At 39.2% G+C, this 17,308-nt stretch overlaps 1 protein-coding gene across 2 annotated transcripts in view; it reads left to right on the forward strand.

The window, feature by feature from the left end:
- The window catches only part of peak1 (pseudopodium-enriched atypical kinase 1), a 103,925-nt gene that overhangs the window by 16,417 nt on the left and 70,200 nt on the right, over positions 1–17,308 (forward strand). Inside the window, exon 2 of one of the 2 annotated variants that reach the window (XM_071492827.1) lies at positions 1,700–1,809. The exons of the other annotated variant lie outside the window; for it this stretch is intronic. The gene's annotated coding sequence lies outside the window, so the exon portion shown is untranslated. The remainder of the gene's footprint in view (positions 1–1,699; positions 1,810–17,308) is intronic. 2 annotated transcript variants of the gene reach the window in all.

The raw sequence follows: 17,308 nt of genomic DNA on the forward strand, positions 1-17,308 counted from the left end.
GTTTGCATCACAGGAGCAGTAGCCTGGTGTGCTCAGCTCTTTGTCTGTCCTGATTACCACTGCTTGACTGCCATTTAGGGACACATGGAGCTGTTTAGCTATCTGCCTATGTAGAAATACTGTAGTGCACTGTCAATTAGAGCCAGAGGAAGGAAGTGGTCATGGCTAAAACTGGGAGTAAAGGGAGCCCAGGGGAGGATTGGCCTGACTCCACTCATATTTATTGGATTTTCTTTCTCTCCTTTTCATTTATGATACATTTTATACTGTAGTTCAGCTTTAAAGTTGTGTGGTTTCTTAAACTGATTTTTTTTTTTTTTTTTTACTATGCCTTTGTCACTCTTTCTGTGTAGGCTTGCCCTTTATCAACTCTTTAGCAAGGCAAAACCTCTCATATTAATACATGATCAGACAAAAATGTCTGAGTGAGATATTATACATACACATTACATCAAGCTGGTGTGATTGTTGTAGCAAAATTGAAAAGTATACACATTCACAAAATGCATGTGTACTCATCCAAATATGGCCATATGCACAACACTTACACCTGCAAGTGTTCACACAAAGAGACCCTGTTCATTCCCCCCCGACCTCTGCCCACTGGCAGCCAATATTAGTGTTGGATTATATATTAAAGCCTGAGTCATGTTCAGCAAGTGGACCCTCTTAAAACAAAAAAATAAAAAAGGCTTTCAGTGTAAACAGACTCCCCACATCTGAACCCTTGGCTTTAATAGTTTAGAGCCACTAGTTGTGCTCTACACTAACAATTCCATATATAGTTTGGTTTCTTGCCCGAGCAGACTACAGTATAAGAAAGCCATGCCTGCAGGGATGAATTTAGGGCAGGGGAGTGGTTCATGTCTAACTTTTGTTGACTCATGCTTTGAATGAGAATTGGGATGCGACAGTGTTGTGGAGAATGTATTTGGAATGGTTCGTTAGTCTGTTGGTATTATTAATGCATGGCAGCTTTTTAGCTGGGTGATGTGAATGTTTATGAAGATTATGTCACATCAAGTGGGACCAAGCTTGGTGCCTTGTGGGAAGTCAGTGCCCACAAAAAAAAAATCCTCTTTAGCTTAAACATGTTATTCAATATTTTCAGAATAATGTGAGATCATTTTAACAGGGTGAGTTCTCTTCTTCGAGCTAATGTGCTAATGCCATTGCTGTTAGAGAGCAAGCAGGCTAGTTGTGTAGCATGTTGAGTCCTACCTGCTTGATCGACCCCTACATGAAGCAAACGGGTGCTAACAGGCCACGCACTTTAGTTTTCTTTTTGATTAAGATAAGTGAGCAACTCACTCTGTGGGCTTCCCGTCCTTTCACCCCACCACTGTTAACCATGCCATCCTTCACCTCACTCCTTTTTCTTGTTGAAACTATCTCTAGACATGAAATCTGCCAATCAAATGCCAGTATTCCCATAAATATCACAACTCTATAGATTTGTTGTCAGATTTTTGTGATTTGTTGTATTTAGAACATATGCAGATTATAATTCTAAATTGTTTTGAGTTTCTCTTGATTTAAAAGTTAATACAAAAAAATTGGTGCAAGGTGTGAACCGAAATCCATTCATTTGAATTATTCTGTGTCTGTGACTTCTCAGAAGAAGGCACTCAACAGGAGCACGTGATGTTGACATTAAGCTGGCATCTGCCCTCTCGTCTCTTGCTTCCCTTGTCTGCAGGAAAGTTGGCTGCCGCCTTGGGATGCTCTGTGGCTTTGTCTGAATCAGCAAGTTCTGGTACTTTCAAACCTGTAATACTCGAGCCAACAGGGAGCAGCATAACCTGGCAGGTAAGCCGAGTCGAGATTTCTGTTTCCTCTCATTATCTGCTGTAGGACTGCACAGTTAATCATATTATGATTGCTGTTGCATTCCACACTGCAATGCAATCTCTTTGTACATGGCAGCAGTTGAGATCTAATTTCTCTCTACTGCACATCAAAAAATGAAATGTTTTACACCACCTTTTGTGCTTTGTGGAGTTTTTCTCCTTCTTCTTCTTCTTTAAGAGTTTGGGCTGGTTGTGAACCGTTGCTGTTGTAGGTAAGGAAAGACCATTGAGACATGAGTGATACTGGGCTGTACAAATAAACTGCAGCACCACAGGGCAACATAACTACACTGATTTACAGTTATACAAGTGCCTGCAACATCACTACAACAAAGCAAAGGCATCCTCAACATCTTCAGCCTGGCTCTTCATAGACAGGGGGTTATAATGTATTCCTAACACTACAATGATAAGAGATGATATTTTGAGGGTAGTACTACATGTTGAAAGCATTTAATATTGCGTATTTCTTTACATGGGAAAAATTATGCCGTTGTTGTTTATTTCAAGCCACGTTCAAATGATTTAGTTGATAATATGGAGCAATTGTTTTCAGACTACACTCATCCTCTGTCTCTGGAAAATGATTTCAGTCTTTCTGACTTCATGACCAAGGTATTTCAAATTTGTAGCTTCACGTCACCTACAAAGCGCTGCAGCTATTTCTGGACATGTTTTGTTTTTGTTCTGTTTTGGTAGATATTACCACCTCTACTTTGATGACTGCTTTGTCGAGTTGTCTCAGCAAGTCTCTCTGCATTTAATGCCAGTGCGGTTGTCACTGCTGTTCTATTATTTCACATTCACAATACATATTTCCCTTCCTTTTTTTCCTCCTCCCCTGACACGTGTGATCTCTTCTGTCTTTTGTTGAGTCTTGCAAACGCACTGTGTTTTCGCTGCTACAGTAAGACACTTTTGGTGGTAGATGATAACTATTATCATCTGCACTCACATATTTTATCTTAACTCTGTCTTTGTCAATAATTAAATCTGTGCATTCATGCTCTGTTTTAGATTTTGAATTTATTTCCCGAATATATCCCCTATATAGGGAAATGATGGTGTGTATGGGGGATTAAAAATACTTTCAGACTGCTTAGTATGTGCTGAACTGATATTGATATGGTTTTAGCTTTTTATGAGATGGTGCCATTTAAATGTTTTGTCACTAAAATATTTGAAACCAGAGCACTGATAGCTGTAGTTTTCCACTGTTTCATCATGCAAAAGTTTTGGCTATCACGGTAGCATGGTTCAACTATTGTGCAGTGCCATTTTCACTGTGAGGTCTGCCATGATTCCCAGCCCTAATTAGCACCATAGCAAAATCCCTCATTTGTCTTTAAATGGTTTGAAATGAATTGGGCATAATTGGACTTGCTAGTTCTTTGGCTTTTGAGTCCAGCCACCACACACAGCTCTCTGTTCACAGGCTCCCATCAATAGGCCCTGCACCATCTACTCTCATGGAGGATCAGGGGGATCTGCAGAGATGATTTGAGCGGGTTGTTTTTGACATAATTATCTTCTGAGCTGATTCACTGATAGTGCAGTCATTAACTTGAATGTGCTCAAGAGGGTGCAAGAATGTGGCATCCACATCTCCCCTTGGTTTCCTCCAGGGAGCTTAATCAGTGAGTTTGGGGAGGGTGCAATGGGGCTGTCTGGAGTAATAATTATCCATGAATATATGAGAGCAGCTGTGGTAAAGTCAGAGCTGTATTATAGTTGTCAAAGCTGACATATGTGTTTTAGTACAACAGCATTTATTGACACTCTTTAGTAGAGGTTAGGAATAAAGACTCCAGTAACAGAGGAGGCGTCTGCTAGGAGGACTTAATGATCTTGTTTAAAGAAAATAAACACCTGCCTGCTTGTGATCGTTGTTGGTGGTGCTTTGAAATTATCACAAGCATCTTAGCATAGTGTGTGTATGGCTGATTATGACTGAACCTGTTAGATTGTTGAATTGAAAACCTGATAAAATTAATTGCTCTGACCATATTATCCTATCCTATCAAAAAGCTGTATGGCTATAGTTGAGTTTAAGAAAATACAGAACGAGAACATGGTAGATTTACAGTTTATTTATTGTAAGTTATGATGAAGTATGATTAAGGAAAGTGGCAATTTAGGTGAATTAAAATGCAGAGCTTGTAATGTCCTCAAAAACTGTCAGCCCCCAAATTCTCTTGTGTTTCCACAACAAGCCTGCCTCTGAACAGCTAATGTCATTTCTTCTAATGCATGTTTTGGCAGCAACAAACAAGAGTTGTTTCATTAAAAAGATATTAAGGTTTGAAGAGGGGTACAGTGTTGTCTGTAGGATGGAGCTGAAGCAGCGGAGGCGAAAATTATTTTTTTCATGTGTCAACATAACAAAAGCATAATCAATTATTGACATTTATTGAACAAAAAATATATTAGCTAGTTCCTAGGTATCTGTCATTCATTCTTCCAATTTTTCATTCTTAACTGTCCTTTTTTTTCTCTTCTCTTCTCTTCTCTTCTCTTCTCTTCTCTTCTCTTCTCTTCTCTTCTCTTCTCTTCTCTTCTCTTCTCTTCTCTTCTCTTCTCTGTAATGCCGCTGTTAAAATGCACTTGTTTGATTAACTGTAGATTGCATGTCCCACTTCAGTTCTACCCAGGTCTTGACCTGCCCTGGTTCAGATTTTCTCACATTCTTCAGAAACCTTCAGAAATCACGTACACATACATATTTCACCTAAACACACATATTTATGAGAATAGTTGCTATGTTACAAGACAAAATGAAAATGCAAAGTATTGAACCTATATACAAATTTAAAAAAAAAATAACTATGAAACTAGCTCAATAAAAAAAGTTTCTCAACCTTGGTGTTGTGCACCAATATTAGGAAACTTCATATGAAGATGATGTAGCAAAATTAAGAAGTCAGAGATTACTAAATTAGTAAAGATTTTGATTCTTAAATCTGCCAACACATCTACTTCCATAGGTCCACTATTCTTTTAACTGTGGATATCTGATCAAATATATGCAGAAATGTAATTTTTCTTCTTTTTGTTACATAATTTAGCAGTAGAATAAACTTCAATCACATGTTTATTTTTAATTATTTATTTATTAATTCATTTTTTTAATTTAATTTTTAATTTTTCACTCAACTATCTGAAACATTCATGAAAGATGCTGAACCTGATGTGTAATCCTCATCTGCATGAAGCGTGTACAAATGCGTACCTTACCAGCATCAGCTGATATGAGAGGTAGACTATCAGCTTTGGTCATATCTGATTTTGCTGCACTCTTTCTGTTGTGTTTCGATGCCTGTGGCTTTGCTACAGAGGCCAAGTGTAGTGTTTGAGTCCCTGTAGCATTTCTGAGCACTCTCAAAGCCGCTGTATATTGACTGTCAGTATATACTGTATGTATAGATCTATCAAGATTACACAGTGTTGACGCATGGGAGCTCTTTAAGTTGCTCTACGTATTGATTGCTGCATTTCCTCGCTGTGATTGTCCTTGATAAATGGATTAGGATGTGCCCTGTGCTGTTTGCCTCTAGAGTTACCACTTAAACAATGCTCACTAAAAGTGCCCTTGCTATCCAGTTCCAACAGTAAACAATGTGAAGTTTTCCCATTACAACCCCCATTGATAAGGTTTAAATCAATTAAGCCATAGAAAGTATCTAACTTCCAGGAATCATAGTGTGAAAATGGAAAAAGATAAAGCTTGGATAGTGGTCTGTCCTTGAAACCCATCATGTCAATGGAGCCAAGGTCAGTGGAGATCAATAAATGCAGTGGATGTCTGGAGCATATATTCCCATCACACTCCTCACACTCCTGTTCTCTCTCACTCTCTCAGTTTCTCTCCCTTGGTCCCTCGCTCTCTCCCTCTCTCTGTCTATCTATCTATCTATCTATCTATCTATCTATCTATCTATCTATCTATCTATCTATCTATCTATCTATCTATCTATTTATCTATCTATCTATCTATCTATCTCTAAATCCCTTACTTTCCCTGAAGGAACCAATAAGTGGACTGTGGAAGCTAGCAGCTGTTGGAGTTCCCATCAGAGCACCTCGGAGAGGGAAAGTGAGTTTCACTGAGGGAGTCACAGAAGTCTGAAACATCAATTTAAAATGATCTATGGGGCAACTCTCTGCTCTCTGTCTTAAACATAAGGCAGAGCCAACCTCAGAGGGATGGCAGACTGCTCTAAAACACACTCACTGAAGCTGCAAAGTTTATTACAGCATATAAATTGACAAATATTTGACCAGAGTCTGGCAGTAATTATTGATAAGTTTTCACTTTTTTCTCTTGATTTTATAGGTTTAATTTTCAGTAATAGTCTTTGGACTGAGAGGCTGAAATCTGGCACAGGAGTGTTTTAAATAACATTAGCTATGGTTTGAATATGCATCGCCAGCTGATAGATGTAAAAGTTCTTACAAAAAACATGTGAATTCATATATTACTAGAACAAAAAAGAGTCACAGTGATTTGTAGGCATCACATTTTGGAGTAATATGGTGGCCCTGAACAAATGAATTGTTAATGCTCAAAAGAAATGCCAGTTCGTCCACGGGCTGACATCCCAAGTACACGGGCCACAAGTTAAAATTATTTTTTCCATTCTTTTGCCATCAGCCGCTGGTGGAACAAAGGTGAAGAGGTACAATGATGTCAGGTTGACTTGTGAACCCTCTAGGTATAATAGCATTCTCACTGGATTTATGTAGCCTATTCATAAAGGTTTGAGAGGGGTGAGTGGCAGTCTCCCTTAAATTCCACCAAGCCATGACCCCTGTCCCTTCCATGCTGCCCGCTATAGTTATCCCAGGCCTGTTTCAACTTAGTTATGGCAGGAATGTGCCATTGCATGAGAAGAGGTCATCACTCCTCATGGCCTGCCATGGTTCTTCCCCAGTTCTTAGTCAAGGCCGCCAAGTTATGGACATGCTTTCCCACGGACGCGACGACCCTCCCATTCATCAGTGAAGAATGCTGATATTTATTTTGCAGAAAGCTTAACTTAGCTGGATATTTAGAGGAAGTGTCAGTGTTATGTTTTTCTTTGAAGAAATACTTACCCATGCAGCCAGCCTAAACAAATCCATGCTCCAGTTTGTCGTTATCATAAAGTAAAACCAGCCTCACCGCGTTATTTAATATACTGATTTCACATTGAACCAGGTCTTATTCTGTTCCTCACACACAGCCTTATGCATGCTGCTCCTCCAAAATGCCACCACGTTGTCCCTAATGCACTGCAACCTCAAGAACGTCATTTAAGGTGCTTTCCCACATGCATCCGAACCCGTAAATGGCCTGGTAATTTTCTGTGTCTCTATCATGTGGGATTAGAAGCTGGAGTTGATTTTCCCTGTAAGATGCTCTTAGTAATTATCCAGTTTAGGACATTAATTGTAAATCTTTCATCGTTGGCCCTGGTGGGAACAAAACAGCAACATTCATAGATAAATGAGCATGTGAAGCATGTGAAGGTCAATGACATGTTTATGCATGTATGATGGTTTAGACTGGTGTTACACTGATGACTGAGATATTAGTTGTAGATGAATGAACCCAATAATCACCCTGGGATTTTATGGAACGGGTAAGTCTGTTTTTTCCCTGTGCATAAGGAAGCAATTTGGTATTCTCTCTAAAATGATGTTACCTTGGTTACCCTGTGTTTCTGTTTCCAGTGCTGACTTATTTTAATCATCTTAAATTAAACTAAAGTAAATGATGATTAATCACAGTAATTTTAACAACCAGCAAAGCCAGAGTGCAGGGTCAGAGCATCAGTTCTGGAGCTGGGTCAGGGGGAATGTTTGCTGTCATCGGTTGGTGAAAGGCTGATTTCTCAAACCACTAGACCATGTTGTCAGATTAGATTTGAAGATCATTTTTACAGTGTCTGAGAGAGTGCAGTCATAAAGTCACAAAACACGCATATTAGCTTAATTAAACATCTTAAAATAAATAAATAAATAAATAAAAATACTAATCTGTCACAATACTTAATTTTGTTCTACAGTCTGCCAACCTCAAGTCAGCACTTAAGGGTATTGTGGAGGGGAAAGTCCCTGATGTTTGAAAATAGATCTAGTTCCTTCACATGTTGCCATGTAATCTGTGTTTCAGATTTATTGGCCACTAGTCAGGCCAAAGGCTTTCAACTTGATCTGCGCCAAAAGCTCTTTAGTCCGACCACCTATTGTTTCACTGTTTAGTCAACCTTGTCTTGCCTGGCTCTTCAAACAGGCTGAGGTTTCAGCTGTTCAGCCTCTGCCCCCCCGGGTGTGGTTTGTTCTTTGAAGATTGAATGAGAAATTGTATTTCATGCTATTTCATGCTAAAAGAAGTATCACTGTTTTCCAATTGAGTAACATCTCTGGCTTTCCTATTAAATAGCACTGATCACTTACTTTATGTCAGCAGTGCAGTCACAGCTCTGTCTGTACAGTCACATGACATAAAGATAAACAGTCTCTTACAGCTGAAAAATGACTTTGTGTGTGTGTCTGATAGAAGAACATTTAATATAGCATATTTATTTTGATGATTTGAATCTTACTTTAAAAGGCTATAGGAACACATTTTTTCCCAATATTTCACTTGTAGAGGTTAAAACAGTTTAAAACAGTTTTTGGTTAGTGAAGTTATTTTAAAAGAACGGCAGTTATGTGCCAAACTTGACGTCTTCTTTAACATGTTTACAGCTGTTCAGAATTGTGGCTGTATGCTTCCAGTGGGCCTTAATATGTTGAATTCAAGCTAAACTGCCTTTGCAAAGTTTAGGAAGACTGCTAATGATAGTGTACAGAAACCTTCTAGCATGTAATGGAAACAACTTTCTTCAATTCTCAGTTTGGATTGTGCACTTTTCAAAGTTGATGAACAGATAGATCAACAGAGTCTTAGTTTTACCACAGGACTTGTGTGTGCACAAGTATGTACACACAAACTAACACATGATTGGTGTCACTCAGTTATTGGAGGTGACGTGCAAGGTCAGATAAGGAAGTGAAAGAACATTGCCTGCAAGGGAATTATCATCCTGTCAGTTTTGAAGGGATTTATCTGCTATTAGAATCACATTATAACACATACTACAGTGTGTCAGGTTTATTGACATCCCAGGGGTTGTCCACATGAATGCAGTTGCTGAATGTGTATAATCTTGTCTTACTGAAGCAGGTTTTCAGGGGCTATGGGCTGTGTAAAAACATGTGAATGATATCATGTAAATATTGCTCCCCAGAAGAGAACTCGCATGGAATTTCATAAAGAGGGATGGATAGGTTGGAGTAAAAACTGCTTCCTGTCTCCACAGACCACAGAGTTACTGTATAATCCCTTTGTCACGCTCTTGTTAAGCCTTTAGCATATGAGAAAATACTGGTTCAGACCAGTGTAACTACAGACCATTGTCATCAGGGTAGACGTTGGAGACTGGAGTTTCTTTGCTCCATATGTAATCTTGCCTTGTTGTGACTCCTCCATAGCCAACCAGACCCTGTTCATCCCACCCTCTATTGCATGTTTTTTCAGCTGTGTTTACATGGCATGTCTCTGAAACTTGAAGGGTGGGGTGAATGCCTTCCTCTGTACCAGACTTCTGACATCTGTCAGGACTTAACATCATTCATTCGTCTCTCTTTACTCATTACGTGACACATAAATGCCAGTTTTAAGCTCATGTACACATTGAAAACTCTTTCATGTTAAAGAGAAATATTTTTTTCTTCTTACTTCTTTTGTTAATTTGTTGCTTATTTTTTGCTTGCTAACTGATTTCTAGCTTTCATATCAGACATTTCAGAAATGCCCTGGTTTAGATACGTAAGTATATGTAATATTTCCCTTGACTGTTTTTCAAATGGATATTTAAATTAACTTAAATATTATAATTATTTAAAAGACCATTTCACATAAAGGTTTAAGTTAATTATATATATGTGTGTGTGTGTGTGTGTGTGTGTGTGTGTGTGTGTGTGTGTGTGTGTGTGTGTGTGTACTTGTACTTGCTACATAGTAAGGACCAAAAAAAGTATTTTACTAACAGAGTGAGGACATTTTGGTGGGAAAGTGAGGACATTTTGGCCCGTCCCCACCTTCAAATCACATTTTGAGGGTTAAGACTTGGTTTTAGAGTTATGGTTAGAATTAGGCTTAGGTTAAGGTGAGGGTCAGGGTTAGGGTTAGGCACTCAGTTATGATGGTTAAGGTTAGGGTAGGGGGCTAGGGAATGCATTATGTTAGTGAGTGTCCTCACAAAGATAGAAGTACGTGTGTGTGTGTGTGTGTGTGTGTGTGTGTGTGTGTGTGTGAGAGAGAGAGAGAGAGAGAGACAGAAAGACTGAAACTACACTGTAGGGTATGTTCTTAATACTTGCCTTTCATTTCCAATGCATACAGTACATATTTCCTTCACGACAAATGATGCAAATCAGTTGGTCATTGAGCAGGGAAGAGAAGCATCGCTGCACATGCATTATTGATGAGTATGAATAAGGAGCCTCAGAGCTATTAGCTAATCTTTCGATCTATGAGAGTTCACTCCTTGGCCCTTACCCAGGACTTGTGCTCTGTTATTGATCATTTGCACTCTAAACTGGCCCATTACATGCAGAATAATGAGTGATCTGTATGCATGTGATGCAGTCCACCAAGGGCCAGGGAGTGAGAGATGTTGGAAGGCAATATACAGTGATAGATTGTTTGGGTTAGTCAACCCCCAAGGTGATGTCAGTATGGTCACCTTTTGCTAATCAGACAATATCCATGATCTCCCATGAAAAATTATACAGAGACTGATCATCAGGTGCTTGAAATCTCTACAGAGGTTCTGCTCGCTGATATCTACTGCAGAGTCAGTCCCGGGATTTGAAAGACATGAATTAGACCGCTTCCATCTAAAGTTAACCTAAGTGCATACAATTAAAAGTTTACATTACTCAAGTCAGTTTGATTAGTTTTGTTAGAACTTTTGTTAGAACTAACCCAAACCCTAACTTTTGAGGTTGTTTTGTATTTGCATTTTAAGCAAACACAGCTTCACCAAAGACTTAATATGCTACTGTGGCGGTGCACTAATCAGACAGTTTTTCTTTGGCTTTTGTTGAACATGAAATTTACCTTGACAAGATGTTTTGCAAGGGTTGTAATATAAGAAATAAATTATCAGTATAATAGGTATAAGCATCAGTATAATTGTAACCCAAGTTTTGAAGGAGTTTGTTCAGTTAGTGGTGTTGGTGTACTGTGCACATTACTAGTACTGAAGTTACTTAGGAGCTATTTTTAATATACGTTTAATGTGCTGCCATGCATTCGTTGAGAATTTGAGCGAGGCACAGTATAAAGGAGAATAATGGAGCAGATTATCTGGTTAGCCTGGCTGAAAGAGCTACCAAAGAAATATCACACCAGGTAACTCATATTTATTCCAAGAAATCATGACATTACTGGTTATTCTCATAATAAAGATGAATAGTTTTGAGAAGTTGGTGTGTCTCTGACAAAAGCAGAAACCAGATGGGGACGTTAACTGGTGATGTCATCATGTTAACATTGACACTGTGTCACTGGGAAAGAATGAGAGATGATTAAGACAGGATGATTACCCAGAAGGATTTATGGGGAAAAATGTACCTTCTTTGGTTCCATGGGGATAACTTTATAAAATCAGGCTCATTAGGGTTTAAAGTTCCTGTTGCAAGATATTGTGAATACAGTAGTCACTCCAAAGATTTTTTTCAGCTGCAAAAATTTTTATTTCTCACCATTTATGGTGTAACTAGTGATCATTTCGGTTGAGATGCAAACTTTGGCATAAAAAAACGTTGATTGTTTTAAGGCCAGTACTTACAGAAGTCTGTGACCCGTCACTTGAAAAGGTAAAGTAGGTCATCAACATTAAAGGAGGACTAGAAATATTCAAGCTTAGACAGTGTTTTAGTTTAAAGCTCATTCTTTCATCCTACAAAGGTAACTGTCAGTGCTGAGCATCATAACTGCAGGACACGCCGGCAGGCCTCAGTTAATTCTCATATTTTAGTGAATGGCCGGAGGCAGACTAAATCATTTAAATGAATCTGAAATATATTTTTAATTTGTGTCACTTTGTGATGAAAAACAGTGAAAAGGGCTGCAGCACATCATCACATATCCCCATGGAAACTTGAGAGAAAACTTTTGTTTCTAGAGGAGCAAGGACTGAAATGTAAAAATGTTATGTAAGCTCCTCTGTTGCGTCTTGTAAAAGCTAAGATTGTGATCGTTTGTGTCACAAGGTAATAACTTTCTGTCTATGGATTGATTACCTGTCCCTTTTCTTTGGAAACACTGTGTGTTACCACTTGCCAGGAGGCCCACAGAGCTAAATCTGTCTTCAGATGCCAAATGGCCAAAATGAAATTAGATTTTCGAGAGCTTGGCAGAGAGATGGGGGGGAAACAGTGGAAACTATTTTAAGAGAGAAAAGTGGGACAGGGTTAAAAATTGACCAGAAATATAATATCTCATTCAATATCCCATCAAGGTGAAACGGAAACTTGGTCCACAATAAAGTGAATCCCAGATGAAACTCTGCAGGGGTTTTTAGTTGAAGAGCAGTATAAACAGAGCTGATAAAAAATTATTGCAACAAGATAAATCAATGGAGAGTGCTTTCATGATGCATCTTTATTAAAATTATTTTGTTTTATAAATTTTAATATTTCTGTATTGCACTTAAATATATTCAATACTACAGTCTCCTATTTCAAACCATCCGAGTTTGATTTCAGTAGCAATGACATAAAGCCTGACAGTGGCTCTCACTCCTGTCCCATTTACTGAATCTTGGAGATATATTTGTATCTTCCCCTTTACCACAGGTCAATAGAAATCTTAGTCTGCATCTCGTTTGCAGTCCTTGACGATCATTATGAGTTGTTGACTGATGAAGGACCCTCCCAGTGCTTCATCCACACCTCTGTTTCTCCACCCACTACTGCCTGGATGGTCTAAATTGAACTTGTCAAGAATTAGACAGAATGAGGGTGTTGCAAGGAAAAAGAGAAAACGACAGTCATCAAAAACTGTAGGGCTATTTTATTTTGGGGATGTGTGAAAGAGTTTGAAGGCCATTCAATATGCATTCACTCTCTCCTATAGAAACTACAGGGATTTCTAGAAGCAAATGATTGCTGTCTTATTTACCAGCTCGGCAGTGTGGTTCATTTCCTGTAAAGTCTCATCATCTTCATCTCAAGATGCAAGCAACTGCATTTGGTTACTTTAATATAGTTCTTCTGCCCATGCAAGTAAAATCAGTTAAAGAATCATTAGTTGTAGTTCTGCGCTGTAATTTGCGACAACAACAGCAGCTTTGTTTCTTCTACGGTATCAGTAAACCAGTGGATATTGATACGGCATGATACATGGCTTGCTGAGATGACGTGGTAACACTGTTTTGCCTCATCTTGCTTAATTTTGTCTAGATTATTATCAGTTCTTATGACTTAGTCTGAAAGCCTGTAACTCAGCTGGATCTTAAAACCTGATGATCACACAGAGAATCTAGTGTATTCCCCATTAAAGAGAGTCAGTTTCAAATTCCAGATGATGTTGGTCTCATGTGACATGACAAACTGCTGTGGTGTAAGCTCATCATGACATTTCAAAGGGTAAAATTCACAGCAGCCCAGAGCTACATTGTTAGGAATCCCCAAACCCTGTCAGGTTGTAACCTGATACAACTCTTAAAGCCTTCATCGCCTGATCCATGGTTTTGGCAGTGTTGTGGTGTCCTGTTGCTGCATGTCTCTCACAAACTCAGCTGTTGATGGAATGCAAGGCTGGTAGAGTTTAAATATTTCGCTGCAGACTGGCATACATGTGTGAGCATCCAGAGTGCACCACTTCAGGCCAGAGCAGAGCAACCAAGCGTGTCTACAGAGGCTTCCTCAAAACAGAACTTGCCTGGAGTTGTGGTAACAGTTTGCAATGCTTCAGATTTATACAGGGAGCGTGCACACAATGATAGCAAACCTGAATAATATGATGCAGACCCAGTTGTTAAATGAGATTTTTTTTCACAGCTGTTTGGGAGCTAATAAGTGTTAAACATCATCTTTCCATAAGGGAGCAGCTATGATTTTTCGTGTGGGAATGGAAGTGTCTCATCCTCAAATAATTGGCTGACTGCACTGTATGTATAGTGCTGCTCAAATTCATGATCCTGTTTTCATGGTGATCCTCATCGTGGCTACCAGTGACTTTCCTCATTATTTGGTACCCAGTGAATATTATGAATTATACTTCAAAGGGCTAATTTGGGCTAACATCCTATAAATAGAACAGAGTGACACGAGGCTGTAAAATGCAGCAGGGATTGCCTTCGCTCACTGTTCTAATGACTTCATTTCTATGCATCGAGAGCAGCGCTGATGGATTCTGATGTCTCTCTGCGCTTTGTGATGACTCAGTCATCACAGCTACAGTACTCATCACAAAGGGTTTAAGGCAGCCATGTCACTTTTTTTAGAGTTTTCAGGAAGCGACATAATGACTTTGACATGCAGTCTCACCATTTTTTCCTATTACCTATATTTCCCTCTCCCACTTACAGAGCAACTATCCATTATGATGTGAATGTCAAAGGCAGACTTATGCTTGTGCAGGCAGAAGTGCAGACCATTTCCATTTTGCACACCTAAATTCCCCTCGGAGCAACGCATCTCCCTATCTGTGTGCTTACAGCGCGTTGAACAGCTATGCCCTTGGTGCAGAAGTAGCGGATGCTGTGGGATTTCCTCCCGGTGAAGTGGGGGAGTCTGGCCGACTTTTGATCACTTCCCTTGAAGAAATGTTCCCCGACTTCAAAACTCTGGTTGAAGTGGTGCTGGTAATTCCAGTCTCCAGTGTGGCAGCAGAATGCGGGTTTGGCCTTCAGAATAAAATTATGGCCATGAAAAGTCGTCTGACCGAGGCAAACACACAAAGCCTCATGACACTCACCTCTACAGGGATCTCCGTTGATGCAGTTTGAATATGCTCAAGCAAGCACCCAGTTTAAGAATATGTCCACACTACTATGTTTTCATTGCAGATTGAAAATGATCCCTCTGCAGATGACTGTTTTAGCTTCATAGACGATCTGCCTCTATCACACCTGAAAATGCATACATACATGAGCGTTCATGTACACTGGGCATGCATGAGGAAACAGGACTCCGACTATCAACTCTAAGTTGTACTCAGCTGATTAGTGGGTGTGACTGTGTCATGACACTCAAAAGTCTGTTTTTGCTCGTTCAGGTGACAAGCAACCCCGGAGTTTTCAAACAAAAACAGGGCAGCAGCGTTTCCAAAACTCATTGTTTTCCGGGCTTGAAAACTCTGGAGTAGTGTGGACAAGAGGCGAAAATATCATTTTATAGTAGTGGGGACGTTGCCTAAATCCACATTCATATTTGCCTGTTCAGGGAGGAAGGCTGTGGTGTTTTTGTGCCCTTCGCCGTGGAAGAAAAATTCATCCACCTCCTTTGTGTGGTATTGACATAAAAAGTGACTGCACAATCTTTTCTCTCCATACCCTCATGAATGCATAATCAACTTATTTTTGAAAAATAAATGCTATTACATAGACTATGTGTCGTGATCATTAAATATAATACAGAGTCTGATTTTTATGACACTGTCCACAACAAGCACAAACAATGCTAGATGCTACTGCACCTATTGCTAAAATCACGCACAACAGTGACATATTGATGCAGATTGATGCAAAGCTCTTAAAAAAAGCAGCAATTTTTCAGCAACATGGATGAGTTGGCCTCACAACTGTACCCACAGCTCTAATGAACGAGCGACACATTATTTTTCTTCTTTAACATCTCAGTGTGCATCAATATGCTTTAGTTACACGTTAAAACAGTAAAAGTTATTGCCACACAAGGGTTTGGTTCAGAAATATCACCCATTGCATCAGACTTGTTTGCAGGCCTGGAAATTATTTTCATTGCTTTTTAAATGATGACTGCACAATAAAACTGTTGATTAGGTTCTCCCTTTACCCTCTCTCCTCTTTGCCCGCCTCCCCCAAGTGTCTTTGTATCTCCACTTCCACCTCCTTGTCGCTGCCTTTTTTGTCTCCCTCCTTTGCTGTGTGTTCTGTCTTTGTTGGAGAGTCCTTCACAAGTTCTTATCATGTATTTAGTCTAAGACAGGCCCTAAGAGACCTGCTGCAATCAGCCCCAAGCAGGAAGACAACATGAGTAGGCTATGTAGTGGGCACTATTCTGCACCTAACAATCATGACCATCCTCTCTCTTCCACGTCTTCCCTCCCACTGGTTTATAGGAACCCATTGTCTTTGCCTAAGGTGTTCATTTCTCTCTAAAATGTGCTCTTGCATTGAAAGTTGATCCAGGGAGAGTATTCATTTCCAGTGAGTGCAGCACCAGAGATCTCTTTAAAATGTTTACAGCTTGTGGAGGAACAGAGTGCTCAGTTGGTGTGCAAAAATAAGAAATTCTGCAGGGATCTGAGCAAATCAGAACATTTTGTCTTCTCATAATGACAGTTCTCATATTTTGGACATAAGGGGGACATGGTACAGGGATTAGAAGTTTGGAATGAGGGGATCTCTCAAAGCAAGTAAATGTGGATATAGAAAGTCTACCATATGGCATGCTTTTGCAGACTGTTGTTTTAAGTAAGACTCTAAATCCACACGTCTTCAAGCTTAAGAAGCAAAGAAAACCCATTGTATGTTTTTAGATGACAGCAAGTTACTTGTGGCTCATTATAGCCACTGAATATTTTACATGGCTATAAAGATAGAAAATTTGTTAAAGCCTTCATTATTCCAAATGATTAGTCACCTTCTGTGTTGATATCAGTTTAACGTTGTACATCTATTCACCCCCTGTCATCTACTCAAACCAGCAATCCTATAATATAATATAACATATGTGTCATATATCAAATACATCATGATGAATGAATCATCACAACATACGTCACTGAATGTGTGTTTTTTTCTGTATTGTTTTTAACTGTAATGAACCACATAAGTAAGGATTACATGACAAAGGCATAATTACATGTTATGGATTAAGATTCAGATTTTTTTTTTTTAAGTTCCTCTCCAGACATGTTTTTAACTATGTAAAAATATTCTGCAATGATTAATATTTTGTTTAACATGGTTTTCCCACATAAATAGTGAGGAAAAAAATCAAAAACTGGGGATGGAAGCACATCTATGCGTATTTCCTTATTTAGAAATCAGGATCACCCACCACCGCTGCTCATGCTAGGTCGACAGGTGAGAGAGCAGTGGGTATCAAGATGTTTAGTGGAGGAAACATCAGAGAGACCCAGCTACATATTTGAACCCCAGTCAGACCCAGACTCAGATGAGGAGTCTGTTGTGCACCAAAATTGGCGACTA

The sequence above is a fragment of the Trachinotus anak genome, unplaced genomic scaffold, assembly GCF_046630095.1.
Source record: "Trachinotus anak isolate AG129_WGS33_773 ecotype Australia unplaced genomic scaffold, CSIRO_AGI_Tana_v1 ptg000002l, whole genome shotgun sequence".
In the NCBI taxonomy this organism is placed as follows: domain Eukaryota; kingdom Metazoa; phylum Chordata; class Actinopteri; order Carangiformes; family Carangidae; genus Trachinotus; species Trachinotus anak.